The sequence below is a fragment of the Cyprinus carpio genome, chromosome A25 (genome assembly GCF_018340385.1).
Source record: "Cyprinus carpio isolate SPL01 chromosome A25, ASM1834038v1, whole genome shotgun sequence".
NCBI classification, from domain to species: Eukaryota; Metazoa; Chordata; class Actinopteri; order Cypriniformes; family Cyprinidae; genus Cyprinus; species Cyprinus carpio.
In genome coordinates this window covers 1,291,569-1,299,068 of record NC_056596.1, presented here as the reverse complement: position 1 = coordinate 1,299,068, position 7,500 = coordinate 1,291,569, and the positions used below count along the sequence as shown (strand labels likewise).

The 7,500-nt window shown below is 31.5% G+C and overlaps 1 pseudogene; it reads right to left on the bottom strand.

The window, feature by feature from the left end:
- Positions 1–7,500, bottom strand: part of LOC109076503 — a 95,419-nt pseudogene that overhangs the window by 3,966 nt on the left and 83,953 nt on the right.

The following is a 7,500-nucleotide window of genomic DNA, read 5'->3' as shown; positions in this document are numbered from 1 at the left end:
CTGTGATGCATTTTGTTTTTCAGGATTCACAGATGAATAGAAAGTTCAGAAGAACAGCTTTTATTTGAAATAGAAATCGTTCATAACATTATAAATGTCTCAGTCAATTTAATGCGTCCCTGATAAATAAAAATATTAATTTCTTTTGATCGAAAAAAATAATAATAGGGACCCTTAACTTTTGATCAATAGAGTATGTATTTATTTCCTTATTTTTTTGCTTATTTTTCTGGATTAAGAATTAATTAAAGAATTTTAATAGCCTTTATTTGCAACCATGATTTGCTTCTGAAGTCAACTTTTTAATTCTAGATATGTTTCTGGATTAAGAATTAATTAAAGAAATCTTCATCCGAACTTTTTGGGTTTTTTTTTTCAAAACAAGAAAGACTTTAAATTACAAATCCATAGATCCGCTGGAAGTAAATTTTTTCACAAGTATACAAAACTCCAATAGCGATGTCATCTTGAAAAATAACTATAAATATTAATAGCACGTGAGATTCTCTTTGACAAAATACAAAGCACACATATGCATCGTATGCGCTTTGTGATGCATTTGTGTCCCTGCAGCACAGAAGCAGTCGTATCCCTGGAGCACAAGGTTACGTATTGTGTAGCAATAGACAACATCCATTGTTGGTTCACAATTATACATTTCTCTTTTATGCCAAAAATCATTAGGATAATTAAGTAAAGATCATGTTCCATGAAGATATTTTGTAACTTTCCTACTAAATATATCAAAACTTAATTTTTGATTAGTAATACTGCATTGCTAAGAACCTCATTTGAACAACTTTAAAGATGATTTCTCAATATTTAGATTTTTTTGCTCCCTCAGTATTCCACCGATTTTCAAATAGTTGTATCTCAGACAAATATTGTCCTCCTAACAAACCACACATCAATGGAGAGATTATTTATTCAGCTTTCAGATGATGTTTAAATCTCAATTTCGAAAAACTGACACTTAAGACTGGTTTTGTGGTCCGAGGTCGCATTTAAAAATTGACTGCAGTTATGGCTTCAGCATCAGCTGCAGCACACTGACTCTGGCGCAGCTGCTCTGTGATGCTGTGCGTGAGTCTAAAGCAGCTTCAGAGAGCGAGACCTAATCAAGCTGACATTTAAAGTGAATCCTCCACAGTGACACTGACACGTCTAGATCAATGTGTTACTAACCATTTCTTTGTAATTTTCTGTGAAATTTAATAGCAAATACAGAGCAAAAATTGTTCCTAGCTTATGTATGTATGTATAAATATAATTATTGTTTTTATACATTAATATAAATATTAATTAAATATTTTAAATATATTTTATAAATTATATTAATTAAATACAATATTATTACATTTTGTGTATTTTTATAATTTTTTCTTAAAAAAATATTTTTATTGTTTACAATGTTTTTCAATTTTAGCATTTTTTTTTTTTTTTTACAAATTTTTTTTATAAAGAATTTAAAGGATGTAAATTAGAATTTTGATAAACAATTATATATATTTTTTTTAAATGTGAAGTCTTTTATTATCATGATAATTAATGTTAACTGAAGTAAAATTTATAGTTAACAAAAAACATTTTTGTTACTTGAAATTAATGTTAACTGAAGTAAAATTTTATATATATATATATATATATATATATATATTTATATAATATATAATATATATATATATATATATTATATATATATATATATATATATAAATTTATATATGTGTGTATATTATATATAAACAAACTTTTTTATTTGCCAAGGTGATAGTTCTTACAATAACTAAACTAAAATAAAAATTAATAAATCTGTATTTTAGACTAAAAAACAAAACAAAAACACACAATGAAATTACTAAAACTAACCGGAATTGTTGTGAATGGAGCCCCTTCCTCATTAAACACCCAGCTTGATTGTTTTCATCACATTACAATAGTGAATTAGCAGGTCATTTAACACAGATACATTGTACTTGTATTATTAAATCTGAGAAGCAGTCGAGTGATTGCTGGTCTCACCAGACAGTGGCAGCGCTGGCAGCTGTGGATCCAGGTGTCTCCGCTGGAGAAGGTCAGCAGGCCGCTCTGATGCAGACACTGAGACGTGAGGCGCGGGTCACACTCCGGACAGCAGAACAGATCCAGCGAGGGATTGTCACAGTCACACACCATCCGTCTGCACTGGACACGGCCCGACTGCAGCACACACAGGTCACACACTTAACTACATTTATAATGAAAACAGAATATGATACAAAATATCAATAAAAACTGTGTCTCTGTGATACTAAAATAACTTTCTTTTGCCCTTGCATAGGTGAAAGGAAAACTGAAGTGAAAATAATTTTTTTAATGATTCCTATTCAATTTGTTATAGCTTATATAATTTTTATATATTATATAATGTTGTATTATTATAATATTATTATTCTGTAAAATATTGTTATAAAATAGTAATATATGTGTGTGTGTAATACATTTAAAATACTTTTTAAAATGATTTCTATATGATTTGTTTTTATGATTTTTTTTTAATATTTGATAATTTATTATAAATAATAATATTATTTAAAAAATATTATTAATATAACTTAAAACAATAAAAATTAACTATTAATAAATATTAAATAAATAAATTAAAATAAAATAAAAAAATTAAATAGTTTCTTATTCTGATTTTTAAAATATTTGTAATTAATTTAAAAAAAAAAATATTATTTATTATAACAATTACATCATTGTTATAAAATATTAATATTATTTTATGTCAACCATTTTTATGGATATTTAATAAATATTTAATATAATTTTTTATGTATATATTTAATTTAATGTTTTATTTAATGTATATATTTAATTGAATGGGTTTTTAATGTATATATTTAATTTAACATTTGTTTTAAACTCATCATTTTGTACTGTCTTCAATCTTATTGTATCTGCTTTTTTTATAAACTGATGTTCACTTTTTAATTGATATTATGCCACAAATGCTGTTAAGCTTCTTTTGAAGATCTTGTCATCTTCTGCATCTCTTCTTCAAATCCATTCTGAGATTAAAGTTTAAACGTTCAAATCAAGAAAACTAGTGTTTCTTGCAAAAAGAGTTTGTTATGAAAAGATGATGTGAGTTTAAATGTCAATGTGTTGGTGTGACTCCAGAAGTTGTTTTTGTCCTTTATCCTCTGCAGCCGAAGCGAGTAACGAAACTCATCTAATTTTGATTGACAGCTCTCCCTCTTCACATCAATTAAACGCTCTGGGCTGATTAGAGCAGATTCACTCACTCTGTCCTTCACCGGGAGCACCTTAATTGGTAGATTGATTATTTAATATCTGAAAATCCATCGTGCTCGTCGCCTCCAGATGCAAGAAAACATTTCAGTTAAAGACTTAATTAGCGAGCGTGAGCAGCCTGATTGATGGAGGTCAGTGGCTTTAATAGAAATGCGACTCCATCCTTCAGCGCTGCGAAAACTCAACAATTACATTTCCATTTCACTTCATATCTACACATGTATACCAGCTGATATTCAATAAATAAAACTCTAGACAGTGTGATACGGCTGATTGGAAAAACTTTTCTAGGCATGTGAACTTGTTTTTATTTGACACAGATCTCAGATTTTATTTATGTTTCAACCTTATTTGTTTCATAGAAAATGTTATTGTATTTTCATAATATTTATACTAAAATGTTATTTTTTAAAACTTTTTTTTATTAAGAATTGCAACAGATTTTTATTATTATAAAGATTTTGAATTGTAATATTAAATCCGATTTAATTCCCGAATTTCTTTAATATTTTTGTTATATTTGTACAATAAAATGTTACAGTGTAGAATGTTATAAATGTACTGTAGAGAGAGTTACAACAGTTTTTTTATTTCTATTTATTTATAAGTCAGGTTTATTGTAGTTAACTAAAACTAAAACAACTTTATTAACTAAAACAAAAAAAAAAAATAAAACACTAAATAAAATAATAAAATAAAATATTCAATAAAATTTTTTATTTTGTACTAAAAAACAAAAACTGAAATAAAAATTTATAAAGCTATACAGACAGATTAAAAACACTAATAAAAGTTACTAAAACTTTAAAATTAAAATTTAAAATAAAAATATAAAACAAAATTATGAATATTAACATTTACTTGTCTATCTGTAACTGCATTTTTTTCTTCTTTTTACATTTTTTAACTAAATGTGTTTTATGGATTTAAAAATTTAGAAATAAGACACTAGGCTGTGCGATACAGTAATAAAGTAATTTTACTACGTTTTATAAGAAAATTATGAACTTGTTATTTGTCACAGATCTCAGATTTTGTTTTAGGGAACAGGAAATATGAAAGAAATAAGAATATTTTACCATAACAATATATATACTGTGTGTGTGTGTGTGTGTGTGTGTGTATATATATATATATATATTTAATGTTAACAATTATTTTATGAAGTATACTGTAGTTCATGTATATATTTAATTTAATTACAAAATCTACAAGACATTTAAAATAAATGTTTTTAAATGTTTTCTGTTTTTACAAATGTTTTATGCTTATGTTATTAAATAATACTTTATTATAACATTGTATATAATGCAATATATTTTATTTTTTTATTACTCATTATTGTAATATTTGTTAATGAATCATACTGTAACTGCACTGTAACTGCATGTTTGTAATTTAAAATATACAAAAAACCAAAATTATAGATGATAAAACTCTTATAAATCGTGCTGTTAACCGGAGACTATGCCACAAATGCAGTTGATAAACGTCTTTTAAAGCGTGTTGTTTTTGATCATGTGACGGTGATTTATGGTGCGGTTAACCCTGCGCCTCGTCAGAGCTGAGACCCATAATGCATCACTCTCTCTGACCTGACAGGAGCAGATGGAGCATCGGTCACTGTCCAGCACCCAGATCTGTCCGTGGTGCTTGACCTTGCCGTGGTGGACGCAGTCTCCGGTGCAGTTGTGTCCGTGAGGGCAGCGGCAGTCGTAGCCTCCGTCCAGATTGAAGCAGACGGTGTCGTTAGCGCAGGTGCTGCGGCCCGTCACACACTCGTCCACGTCTGCAGGAGCACACACACACACATCAGTCACACACTATTAGAGGTTTTCTTCATAGTTTGAATTAGATTTTTTCTTCTGTTTTTACTAGGGATGCACCGATACCACTTTTTTCAGTCCAGTACCGATACGTTCATTTCTGTTACTCTCTGATACCGATATTCACACGCTGCGTAGTATCGGCTTTTGGTATCGGGGCACTTTTACAAGTACGAGTACAGCAGCGCAGTATCGTAACAGGATACCAGTATCGGTATCGGTGCATCTCTAGTTTTTACTTCAGTTTTGTTCAAAGTTTTAGTAATGTTGTTTTTATTTATTTATTTATTTATTTATTTATTTTTAAATATGTCTATATAGTTTTTATTTCTTTTAATTTATTATTTTAGTACTTAAACTAAACAAAAGAAATGTTGCATTGGCAACTAGCTGTTTTTTTTATTTCTTTTATGTGTGTGTGTGAGTGAGAGTCTGTGTGAGTGAGAGTCTGTGTGTGATTGTGTGTTTGAGGGTGTGTGTGTGTGTGTGTGTGTGTGTGTGTGTGTGTGTGTGTGTGTGTGTTGAGTGTGTGTGTGTGTGTGTGTGTGTGTGGTGTGTGTGTGTCTGAGAGTGTGTGTTTGAGTGTGTGTGTGTGTGTGTGTGTGTGTGTGTGTGTGTGTGTGTGTGTGTGTGTGTGCGCGTGTGTGTGTGTGTGTGCGGGTGCGTGCGTGCGTGCGTGCGTGTGTGTGCACGCGTGTGTGTGTGTGCGTGTGTGTGTGTGTGTGTGTGTGGTGCACCATGTGCCGAGTGTGTGTGTGTGTGTGTGTGTGTGTGTGTGTGTGTGTGAGTGCGTGTTTGAGTGTGTGTGTGTGTGTGTGTGTGCATGTGTGTGATGTGTGTGCACACGTGTGTGTGTGTGTGTGACAGCTGTCTGTGTCTCTCACAGGTATGTCGTGGTGCCCACAGGAGCCGGTCCTGCTGTTTCTGTGGGTCACACCTGCACATTTCTGCCCTCCTGTTAACAACTAAACCTTTACAGGACTCTCCGTTGGCAGTGTACACCTCGTTGTCATGGTAACCGTCCCGACACTCGCAGTGATACCAACCAGGTAAGTTCACACAGGTGGAGTGTGTGTCACACTGAACCAAACCCTCCGAGCACTCGTCGATATCTGAACACACACACACACACACACACGGTTCATTATGTCATTATGTATGTTCATTATTAAGGCATCGTGAGGAAGGTGGGCAGCAGCATTATGCTGAGATTCACACCAAACTCTAATGCAGCAGTGCATGAATCCTCAGAAGAACTGATAGAAACATCACAATAATCCACAGCACTCCAGTCCATCAGTTAACATCTGGAGAAGACAAAAGATGAAACAAAGCCACCCATGCCCCGCCAAGATGCTTTTAATACGAGTCCATAATCCATAATAACACTTCCTCCAGTGAAAAAGTGCATCTCCTGTTGTCTCTCACATCAAAATCCAGACACATATTTGTTTGGAGCTGTTTTGTCTTGTAAACAGATCACTGGAGCAGTGTGAAGTTCCCTCATGCTTCAAACGCTTCACTATCATTCCGGACCGGCTGAGGAAGTTCATCCAGCCACAGGAGCTGCTCACACAGTTCTTCTCGGCCCTCAGTGAGTCTGTCATGTGTTCATCTATATCCTCTGCCCAGCCTCCAAGATCTTTACCCCTCCAGAGTGAGGAAAAAGGCTAAGAATTTTTGGTGAACTATTCCATTAACTTTTACTGTCATGTCAAACATTTCTCATTAAATCTAATAACTTAATACTCTTATTGGATGACAGCTAGTGAGTCTGTTTTTGGTTTTCAGGAATCTTCTCCATCGGTTACGCCAGTGAATTCAGGTTGTATATTCTTAGTTTATATCCAGATGTCTTGCTTGCATCACAAACGCTTCATATTTCAGGCTCGTTTCCCGTGATCTCAGTATCTCAGATTGTGTTGATGTTTCTGGGTGTTATGATGAGATCGTTTTGATGGGAAATGATTGATGAAAAACACAAATCCACTCATCTTTGTGCCTCTCACATAACAGTGTTTGTTCAACTAACAGGCCCCATAATTATAAATTTGCAAACATCAAGTGAACATTATGAGGTAATGAAAAATTATTTTTTATTTCAAATATTTTTAGGATTTTTTTTAAGGATTTTTTTAAATAAAATTTTACTTTTAATACTTCTTTCTATTTTTATTATTTTTAAATATATAATTATATTTATATAATTCATAATTACATTAAATTATAATTATAGAAATTGTATATATAATAATATTATAGAATATTAAGTAAAGTATTTATGCATCATGGTAGCATTTGTTTGTATTGCTTTCATGTTCATTTTAATAAAAAATACAGTAATTTTAACAGTAATATATTGAGAAATAACTAT